The sequence below is a fragment of the Arachis ipaensis genome, chromosome B05 (genome assembly GCF_000816755.2).
Source record: "Arachis ipaensis cultivar K30076 chromosome B05, Araip1.1, whole genome shotgun sequence".
Classification (NCBI taxonomy): Eukaryota; Viridiplantae; Streptophyta; class Magnoliopsida; order Fabales; family Fabaceae; genus Arachis; species Arachis ipaensis.
In genome coordinates, this window is record NC_029789.2 from 132395870 (window position 1) to 132408223 (window position 12354).

Below are 12354 nucleotides of genomic sequence, written 5' to 3' on the forward strand. Positions count from 1 at the left end.
TACCACCGTGTACTGGGTGAATTACGTTTGCACCGGTCGTTAAAATCTTCGGAACACCCGGGTTAGGTTGAGTAAAGACTACGATAAATTCGGTTCCTAACTTTCCCTTAGTTGTATGAAAATGTATGAAAGTATGAAATCTACAATCAATAGTAATCAAATCAAAATCGAATCAAATCATCACTCTCAATCAAAGATCTCTCTCTTCGAGAGAGAAGAGAGATCTTAATCCTAATCCTAATCCAAATCAAGAATCTAGATCCAAAATTAGAAACGAAAGAAGATGAAGATGGAAAGTTAAGGAACAACGATGTAAGTAAGAAGAAGATAAGAAAACAACATTAAAGGAAATACAACAAGAATACAAAACAACATCTAGATCGAAGCCCCGGATGTTAGCTTTTCAACCCAACTGGAACCGCATCATTTGGACCTCTGTAGCTCAAGTTATGGCCGATTAAGTGCGAAGAGGTCGGCTTGACAGCTTTCCGGTTCTTCCATTTCTTCATGCGTTCTCCAACTTTTCATGCTTTCTTTCTTCATTCCCTTGATCCAATCTTTGCCTCCTAAACCTTAAATCACTTAACAAACATATCAAGGCATCTAATAGAATCAAGGTGAATTAAATTTAGCTATTTTTGAGTCCTAAAAAGCATGTTTTCACATTCAAGCACAATTAAAGGAGAATATACAAAACCATGCTATTTCTTGAATAAATATGGGTAAAAGGTGATAAAATCCCCAAAAATCAATACAAAACAAACCGTCAAATTGGGGTTTGTCAATATTCCCAGGCTTTTTGATTGATTAGCTTCACTCTGTTCATGTTTCGATTGAATTCAACTGTTGTCCTCGACCGAGCACATTCCCAAACCAAATCTTTCAGTTCAGTACTTGACCATTATTTTGAGAAATTGCGCCATAAATGCCAGATGCAGAATCGATGGTGTACCCTAGGAAACACTTCCTGAACAGCTGGTATTAAACCCTGCAAGTAAACAAAGACACGAAAAGATGTTAAATCAAATTCGTCCCTCAGATAACTTCATTAAATCAAATTCGTCCCTAAGTGTTATTCATTAAATCAAAAGAGTCCTAATAGTTTCTTGTCGTAAGTCAATAACATTCTCACCTTCTGCATGTCTGAAATGAAGCACCATTTGTTCTCCCTGTAGTCTCCCAGGTCGTTGTGCAGTAACTCAAGGAACCACTTCCAATTGTCTTTGTTTTCGACACTGACAATGGCATAAGCAATCACGAATATGTGATTGTTAGCATCCTGTCCACACGCGCTGTCAAAATTTGAACCCCATGTAGTGTCTTCAGAAACGCTCCATCAAGACCAATTAAGGGTTTGCAACCTGCCTTAAACCCCCTCTTGCAGGCATCAAGACAAACATAGAAATGATCAAAGAGGGGAGGACTCTCAGGCATGGGGATAACAGATACTTGAATTGTGGAGCTAGGGTTACTAGTCAGCAACTCATTGGCATAGTCCCACACCAACCCATATTGAGCTATCTCATCACCTCCACTATTTTTCTAGCAGCTTTCAAAGCTCTTGTAATACATGTGCTATTGAGATAGACGTTGCACTTTCTGACAAACCAGTCATAAACCTCTCGATGCTTCATGGTAGGGTGTTTTCTCAGCTTAGGTACTAGTTTACTAAGGGTCCAGGTTTGGATTGCAGCTCTGTTTTTCCTCCTTCTTGGACAAGTGTGACTATCCACTAGAGTCTTAATTTGCCAAGATCCATCTTGTTTATTACATGCACAGTATACTACCCATGGACAATCTTCAGACTTACAAACAGCTCTAACTCTAACCTTGTCATTTTTTGAAAACAAAATATTTCTACCCCACTGAATTGTATAATCCCTAGTTGCTTGCATGAATTCAGATTTGGACTTAAATACCATACTAACCTCAAATTTCAACAGTCCAAACTTTGTTTTCACATTGAACTGAGGGTATACAGCTGGTGATTCTTCATCAGACTCCAACACTTTATCAAAATTCTCTGAATGCCAGGAGTCAGCATCTGAGGCACCATCACTGTCATCTAAATCTGGTAACAAAAATTTCAAAACATAAGCTACCCTAACATTTGCAAAATAGTTCAAAAAACAAGTAACCCTAAGGAAATTAACATACCAGACTCAGAGCTTTGTTCATCTTCAGAACCCTCATAGTTGGAATCATCAGTGTCTATTTCTTTATCACCTAATCTTTTCTTAGGGAGCTTGTGCTTCTCTCTGACTTCAGACCTGCTGTCCCTTTTTCCACTTCCTTTTCTGTTACAAGATTCACTGTCACTGTCACTGCTATAGAGGTTGTCTCCTACAACTTTTGGAGGCCTGTACAGTTCATCTTCAGTACTCTCATAAAAGTCATGAGAGTCAGTGTCATCTTCCTGGAGGGGAGCTTCTTTCACTTGTCTTCCAGATCTTGTGACTCTGTAGCCATTGCTACTTTGTTTATCCTTATTTCCTTGTAAGTTATTGGCTGCTTGTGATGATGCATTTGATTGAGGTGGGACTGATTTGGCCTGATAAATAGTCTTCTTGGCCTGAGGAATAGGCTTCATGGGCTGGGATGTTGTCTTTTTGGGCTGAGATGTTGTCTTCTTGGGCTGATGGACTGGTTTATTAGGCTGAGAATTGGGCTTCATCTTTGGTTGGTTGGGCTCAGATATGGGCTTCATTGTTGGTTTGTTGGACTGTAAAGTTGTTTTGTTGGGGTGAGAGGTTTGCTTCTTGGACTCAGGAACCATTGTTGTGGGTTTCTTCACAGGTTGGGAACTGCACTTCTTAGCTTCCAAAGACTTCCTCTGTTTCAAGCTTTCTGCTTCCACATTCACTACTTCGTCCTCCATGTTGTCTACTATACAAGGCTGAGAAATACAATTCTCCAGGTAGATATTGATTAGATTGTGGTTTCTCCTGCAATCCTTGCACATGGCAACCAAGTCTGCGTCTGTGACTAACCTTCTCAACCCGAATGAAAGGGGAACTCCAGGATCTTTGACGATCAGATTCTTGCTAGTAAAGAAATTTTATAAAAATAATCGCGTTGGTAGTATAGTTTCTAAACCAACAGAGAATCCTTTCGTACAAAAGTTTTGTTTGTCACTAAAGCAAACCCAATAAAATTGATAACCGAAGTATTGAAACCTCGGGTCGTCTCTCAAGGAATTGCAGGGAAGTATAATTTATTATTGGTTATGAAAAAGGTAGAATTTTGGGTTTTTAAATAAGGAACAAGTAAATTAAATGACAAGGAGAATAAATTAATAATAATAAAATCTCTTGGCAAGGTATAAGAACTTGGAGTCCTATCCTAGTTATCCTTATCAGGTATGATGAGAATTGGATTCTGCTTCCACTTTAACTAACCCTTGCTAAACAAAGGAGGGTCACATGGACTAATTAATTTGATCCTCAAGTCCTAGTCAACTCCTATGGAAAGACTAGAGTTATTGGAGTACAAATTAACCAGCAAAGAATTCCAATTTTAATCAACAGCTGAGTTTGATAATTCAAGTGTTACTAATTACTTAACCAAAGCAAAAAGGGAGAAAATCTACTTGAATAAAAATGCCTTCAGATGGGAAGCAACAGTAACATAAATAAAAGAAAGAAATCTTAAATCTGAAATACCTCAAATTATATTAAATAAAGAAATCAACTCTAACATGGAGTTCATAAGCCAAATTGAAAAGATAAATAACAATTAAAGTAATAGAATAAATAAAAGTAGAAAATGAATTAAAGGAACATCGAACCTGTGATTGAAAAGAAGTAGCCTAAACATAATAGAAATCCTAAATCCTAATCCTAAGAGAGATGAGAGAACCTCTCTCTAAAACTACATCTAACCCTAAAATTGTGTATTATTAAAGCTTCATTTATGAATGAATAGATTCTTCCATTTTATAGCCTCTAATCTGTGTTTTCTGGGCCGAAAACTGGGCCAGAAATCGCTGGGGGCGAAATCTACCACGCTGATTTTCGTCACTGCGACACATCCGCGTGGAGCACGCATTCGCGTCACCTATCTGTACGGCCACTATGGCAAATTATATATCAAATCGAAGCCCCGGACATTAGCTTTCCAACACAACTAAAACCGCGTCATTTGAACCTCTGTAGCTAAAGTTATGATTGTTTGAGTGCGAAGAGGTCAGGCTGGACAGTTTTGCAGTTCCTTCAATTTCTTGTATTCCTTCCACTTTTGCATGCTTCCTTTCCATCCTCTGAGTCATTCCTGCCCTGTAATCTCTGAAATCACTTAACACACATATCAAGGCATCAAATGGTAATAAGAGAAGATTAATATTAGCAAATATAAGGCCAAAGAAGCATGTTTTTAATCATAGCACAAAATCAGGAAGGAGAATGTAAAACATGCATTTTGTATAGATAAGTATATGAAAGATTGATAAAATCCACTCAATTGAGCATAAGATAAACCATAAAATTGGTTTATCAACCTCCCCACACTTAAACATTAGCATGTCCTCATGCTAAGCTCAAGAGAAGCTATAAGGGAGTGAAGAGAAATGGTAGAATGTATGAAATGCAACATATCTATATGAATGCAACTACATGCTAAGATGTTTCTACCTACTTAGTTAAAAGTAAATAAGCTCTTCAAGACAAACATAAATCAGATTTCACTAATTCAAATTATACAATAAAAGACAAGTAAACTTGTAAGAAGATAGCTCATGAAAGCAGGGAACATAGAATCAAGCATTGAACCCTCACTGGTAGTGTATATCACTCTAATCTCTCAAGTGTCTAGGCTTAATCACTCTACTCTTCTCTAGTCATGCTTTCTAAAGTTTGTTCTTTATCTAACCAATCAACAAGTATTTAATGTACCAATGCAAACATCATGAGGTCTTTTCAAGGTTGTAATGGGGCTAAGGTAAGGGTGAGGGTATATATATGGCTAAGTGAGATATAAATTGAATCTTTAATTAACCTAAACTTTCACCTAACATACATATACTCTATATAATTCTAATTCATGCCTAGCTACCCAAAATTCCCACTTTTGCATCACATACTCATGTATCAACTTTTCTTTAATGTTATCACATATGCATTGATTTTTCATTAACTTAACATTGGGGTAATTTTGTCCCCTTATTTATTTACTTATTTATTGATTTTTTTTTTTGGATTTTTTTTAAATAGAAAAATAAACATAACTTATCAATGCATATGGATTTTTAATTTTTCTAGTCTCACATGAGTAGGTACCCAAATTCCCAATATTTTATCAAAGTAAAAACATAGCACATTCCCTTATTAACCCATGTTTCCACAGTTTCCCCACACTTAATTGTTACACAATCCCTATCTTAAGCTAACCAAAGATTCAATTGAGATATTTAATTATTTTTCTGCTTAAGGCTAGTGATGTGGTTATAGAACAGAATAAATGGGGATAAAAAGACTCAAGGTGGCTAACAAAGGTGATGTAAAAGGTAGGCTTATTTGGGATAAGTGAGCTAATAACAAATAATGGCCTCAATCATATGCAAGCATGTAAATACACTAAATAGTGGACATATAGAATGGAACAAAGCAAAGATTGCAATCATAGAGAAGAAAACACACAAGAATAAAAATTTATGGTTAAATAATGTAACCATGTAATTAAGCTCAAGTCTTACAGGTTGTATGTTTCTAGCTTTAAACTATGTTCCAAATACAACTTCCAACAAGTTTAACACAAAAGTTTTTAATTTAAATTGGTGAAATACTATAAAAATTTCTTGAAAAAGAAAATATTACTTCAACCAAGTAGTAACTAAATGCATAAAATCAAACAAACATGCAATCAAATATGCAAATGTAACAATGAACAAACAAAGAAAATAGAATATTGGTGTTGAGAAGGAAATAACTAACCCATGAAAGTCGGTATCGACCTCCTCACACTTAAAGATTGCACCGTCCTCGGTGCATGCTGAGATGTACAAGTGGACGGGTTGCTACAGCTGACGCTTGTAGATAGAGGCGCCTTAGCTGGAGGTCTCTTGGTTCCTCTTCGTGCCAGTGTCTTGTCAGTGCCCTTCTCTTTTCCTTTCTTGGTACCCATGCCTAAGGAAGAAGAAAAAGGAAGAGTGTGAAATATAGAAAACTAAGACCAGAAGGGAGGAAATTCCAAGTGATAAGGAATGCCAAAGGAAAGATGATAGCCCAACTACATGGTAGCTACAACATGTAGGGAAGACAACAATAAAGATCAAAAAGGGCAATTCAAAATAATTAGATGCAAGAGGGTAAAAACATGCAAATAATAGGCATGAGAAGCATAGCTCAAGCATCAAGTAATAAATGTGCCAAATTAAAGAGCATGTGTAATGATGACAATTGTGAATGATAATTCCAAATACATGTGGAGCACAAGTGTTGTGAAAAAGAGGTATGCAAGTGAAAGAGTAAAATAAAATAAGATTCAAAATGCCATAAAAGCTTTTTTACAAACACTTGGTGTGCAAGTTAAAATAGGGATGAAAATAATGTAATCCAAATATATACGAGAGCCATAAGTAAATGTCAATTGTCAAATCTCTCCTCAGAATAGCCACATGCTCAAATAAAATAAGGTACTATCCAAATAAAACTCCAACACCAACATAAAAATGTATGAAAAAGAATTGAAAAAGAAACCAAAAGGAGTTAAGCTAAGATGAAATTGAGAAGAAAAAAGAACAAATAAATGCATTAAATTAAAGGGATAGAAGAGTAGAGGGGGAGAAGAAAAGAAAGAAAGAAGAAAGAAGAAGAAAGAAATTAGGATTTGGGGAAGAAAAGATAAGATATCTTAGCTGATATGGATAAGTTGTGCGTCGCATATGACGCGGACGCGTGGGTCACGTGATCGCGTAGTGTGTGATTTTTGTCAAGTGACGCGGACAAGTGGGTCACGCGGTCGCGTGACTTGATTTAAGCGAATGGCGCGAGGGCAGCCATGCGTTCGCGCAACTCTCTGTTTCAAACCCATTTTGCCAAAAATTTGGGTTGACGCGATCGCGTGGATGGCCATTTTTGGAGGACGACGCGGCCGTGTAGGGCACGCGGTCGCGTGATAGGGCTTGTGCTTCTAGCATCATTCCAGCCCTACTCCACCATAACTTGCTGCCATACACCTCTTTACGTCGATTTTGCAGGGCCACGCGTTCGCGTGGGTGACGCAAACGCGTGGGGAGGCTATTTTTCAAATGACGCGGGCGCGTCAGCGACGCGGTCTCGTGGTCATATTTGTGCCTAAGGCACGCCTCCAGCCACACTTTCGCGTTACTTTTTGTTCAATTTTATTTTCTTCCCAACGCACCTGTGACGCGGACGCGTCAGCGACGCTTACGCGTCACGTGCGTGTTTTTTTTTTTATGCAGGATGCAAAATGCAATGATAGTGTGGATGCTATGAATAATTCCAGGTTCAATAAAAATAGAATAAAATAAAATTTAAAAATAAATAAAACGAAATAAAATCAAAATTGAAGAAAAGGAACGATCATACCATGGTGAGTTGTCTCCCACCTAGTACTTTTAGTTAAAGTCCTTAAGTTGGACATTTGGGGAGTCCTTTGTTATGGTGGCTTGTGCTTGAACTCATCCAGGAATCTCCACCAATGTTTGTGATTCCAATGGCCTCCGGGATCCTAAACTAGGCCCAGAAAGCCTTCAAGCAGGTTAAAGCAAGTGACAAGGCCCCAAGAGTGTTGATTTCTAGACTGAATTCTGGGGTCCCAGACTTTGCTTTTACACCTGTCTTCTTGTTGATCATCATGATTCCATCCGGGTAGCAAGCAATCTGAATTCTCACTAAAGCGGCCAACCAACTTCCTAGACCCATTCAGTTGAGCTTTACACCAACCTTTGCATTTAAACTTTGAGCTTTCCACCATATTGAATCTTTCATGACGACTCCTACCACTAACCATCTCCCTCTTACTCTTAAAGTCACAAAGAGCTCTGAGTTGCCCATCTTTCCCAAGCAAAGCATATTCAAGTGAGCTAATTAAGCTTAGAGATGAAAGATTTACCCACTTCAATGAAGGAATGGATGGTGATGGTTTTGGGGGAGAGGTCTCCAACAACTTTGGCAAGGTGATTTCCAGCTCCATTCTCTTGGGCTCTTCTTTGACAACTTCCACCTCCTTGCAAGCTTCTTCAATATCAACCTCTTCCTCTTAGTAGCTTTCTTCCAATTTGATCTCTTCTTCATTGTTCACCAAGGACATGAGAGGTTGTGCTTTTTTTTCTTTAATTTCCATGTCAAGTCTAATGGGAGAGGATTCAATTGTAGATAAGAATTCATCAATGATTGAATCCATCTCTTGATCAACCTCTTCAAAGTCTTCAACCATGATATGCATTGGAGGTTGTACACCCTCCTCAACATCAATTTCAAACGTCTTTGAGGGAGGCTCTATAACTTGACTTTCCCATGGAGGTTCAGCATCTCCTAAGTCTTCAACCAATTCTTCTTCTTCGATAATTACAGCTTCCTCCACTTGTTCCAGTACAAAGTCATGCTCCGTACTGTCCATTGGAGTTTCTAGTATCTCCCTCATGCTGCTTTCTTCATTAGATTGCCCACATGAAGCCATGGGGGTTCCTTGAGTGTCCGAACGTCGAAAGGGTAATCGATTTATTGCTTGATTCAATTGGTGGAGGGTGGCATGAAATTTTTTCATTGTTTCCTTGAGTTGCTCCATTGATTCTTGGGGTGATGAATATGAACATGGTGCATAGGGGAGTGATGGTTCTTGGGAGTAATCGGATTGAAATTGGGGGTGGATACGAGTTAGGGTCATATGGAGGTGTTTGGTTGTAGAGGGCTTGTGAGTATGGTGGTTCAAAGGTATGTTGGGGAGGCGGTTCATAAGCATATGGTGGGCCTTGTTGGTAACTACAAGGGGGTCCACCATATCTATCATCTTGGTACGCACCTTGGAATGGTTCTTGACCATAGTAATTTGGTGGAGGTGGTTTGTCATGAAAGGGTCCACCATAACTATTGTCTTGGTATGCATCACAGAATGGTTGTTGGTTATAGCGCACTGGAGGGGGTTGTTGCCAAGAGGGTTGATCAAATCCTTGTGGCTCCTTCCATCTTTGATTCTTCCAACCCTGATGCCTATTTTCATTATAGTTTCCATTCCTTACAACAACATTGGAACCAAACTCAAAGCGACGGGGGTGAGAACTCATAGTAATTAATAAAAATTAAAAACAAAAACAAATAAACAAGCAAAGGAAAATAAAATAAAATAAAATAAATAAAAAAAAGGTTTGAAAAAAATTTGATTTTTAAGATTAGAAAAGATAAGATAAGTTAGGTAAGAGAATATAAGTTTTTAAATTAAAAGATTTTGAAATTTAAATTTTAAAATAGTCAACAATATAGATAAAGATTTGAAAAATATTTAAATTTTGAAAAGGTTTGATTTTTAAAATTTTAAATTTAAATTTGGAATTTTAAATTTTGAATTTTGGATTTTAAATATTGAAATTTGAAATTTGATTTTGAAATAAGATAAGATAATATTTTGAAAAAGATATGATTTTTGAAAAAGATTTGAATTTTGAAATTTAAAACTAAGATAAGATAAAAATTTTAAAATAAAAATCTGAATTTTTTTTTCGAAAAAATCAATTTAAAAGTAAATATTTACAATAACCAATAATAAGGCACACGTTTGCAATTCCCCGGCAACGGCGCCATTTTGACGATCGGATTCTTGCTAGTAAAGAAATTTTATAAAAATAATCGCGTTGGTAGTATAGTTTCTAAACCAACAGAGAATTCTTTCATACAAAAGTTTTGTTTGTCACTAAAGCAAACCCAATAAAATTGATAACCGAAGTATTGAAACCTCGGGTCGTCTCTCAAGGAATTGCAGGGAATTATGATTTATTATTGGTTATGAAAAGGTAGAATTTTGGGTTTTTAAATAAGGAACAAGTAAATTAAATGACGAGAAAAATAAATTAATAATAATAAAATCTCTTGGTAATGTATAAGAACTTGGAATCCTATTCTAGTTATCCTTATCAGGTGTGATGAGAATTAGATTCTGCTCCCACTTTAACTAACCCTTGCTAAACAAAAGAGGGTCACGTGGACTAATTAATTTGATCCTCAAGTCCTAGTCAACTTCTATGGAAAGACTAGAGTTATTGGAGTACAAATTAACCAGCAAAGAATTCCAATTTCAATCAACAGCTGAGTTTGATAACTCAAGTGTTACTAATTAATTAACCAAAGCAAAAAGGGAGAAAATATACTTGAATAAAAATACCTTCAAATGGGAAGCAACAGTAACATAAATAAAAGAAAGAAATCTTAAATCTGGAATACCTTAAATTATATTAAATAAAGAAATCTACTCTAACATGAAGTTCATAAGCCAAATTGAAAAGATAAATAACAATTAAAGTAATAGAATAAATAAAAGTAGAAAATAAATTAAAGGAACATTGAACCTGTGATTGAAAAGAAGTAGCCTAAACATAATAGAAATCCTAAATCCTAATCCTAAGAGAGAGGAGAGAACCTCTCTCTCTAAAATTACATCTAACCCTAAAATTGTGTATTATTAAAGCTTCATTTATGAATGAATGAATTCATCCACTTTATAGCCTCTAATCTGTATTTTCTGGGTCAGAAACAGCCTAGAAATTGCTGGGGCGAAATCTACCACGCTGATTTTCGTCACTGCGACGCATCCACGTGGAGCACGCGTTCGCGTCGCCTATCTGTACGGCCACTATGACAAATTATATATCAAATCGAAGCTCCAGACGTTATCTTTCCAACGCAACTGAAACCGCGTCATTTGGATCTTTGTAGCTCAAGTTATGACTATTTGAGTGCAAAGAGGTCAGGTTGGACAGCTTTGCAGTTCCTTCAATTTCTTGTATTCCTTCCACTTTTGCATATTTTCTTTCCATCATCTGAGTCATTCCTGCCATGTAATCTCTTAAATCACTTAACACACATATCAAGGCATCGAATGGTAATAAGAGAAGATTAATATTAGCAAATATAAGGCCAATGAAGCATGTTTTCAATCATAGCACAAAATGAGGAAGGAGAATGTAAAACATGCATTTTGTATGGATAAGTGTATGAAAGATTGATAAAATCCACTCAATTGAGCATAAGATAAACCATAAAATAGTGGTTTATCAATCTTTCCACCAACAGTTTCCAGTTTCAATGTAACCCAACTCCCTATAGTAACCCCTTACAAAGAAGACGTCAAGCGTGTCTCCTTCAACCCCCGTCAACACCTCTGTATTATCGGGTTCATATACCATATCTCCTTCCACATTCTTTTTAAACAATCCACCATGGTGAAACACAAAAGTCATCGGAGGAACTTCCATCTACAATAACAAAAAAGAAAACATCCTTAGCCCACACAGATTGCCACTAGCTATTCTCAATCATAACATAACAAACCCTAACCCCAAAACAAACATGCAACAAGGAAAAATAACCATCATTAAAATGAAAGACCCATAACTAAATATCATCACAACGGCAGTCAAAGTAATGCATTCTGACACACTCAAAATCTTCAATAATAGTCACACAAACCCTTAGCCTCCTTAAACCCCTACCCGAAATCAGACAAAGACATACAGAACGCCACCCCGTACCTCTAACCGTCACGATTGCTTCTTCCACAATCAATGTTGCTAACAGAGCCAACGACCTCTGTTCTCAGTAGCAACACCTACTCTGCTTTGATCGTCAACCAACAATGACAAACGTGGATGGCGACGTTCGAATGCAATGTGAAAGGGTTAAGGCATGCTTGAGGGAGATGAAACATTTTGGAGCCAAACATGGAGATAGTTGTTATGGAATGGAGTGAGAGTCTGCAACGTTTTGAATCGACTCTGGCCACAAAACGACGCCGAATCATGACTAGCAGGGCATTCAATCAAAACGGCGTCGTTTTCCTTGTCTGCCAGCGTGGAGGTTAACGTCACACGTCAGCAGACGTTAGCCAAGTCATCAAGAGAATTGACGGAAGGATGAACCTGATTCAGTCGTGTATCTTTCAAGGACTCTTTTGATTAACTTTATTTTTTGGGGACTAATATGGAGATCGAAGTATCTTTCAGGGACGAATTTGAGTATTAACTTTTATTTCACACCTTCATCTTTTACTTTCAATTCTATTCTCAAGACGAATTTAGATACTAAACTACCCTCAAATTGTATATAGAATATAAAATTATCATTTAGACATTCTTCCTAATATTTGAAAAACAAAATGAGAACTAGCAAAAATAAACTCTTTCCTTTA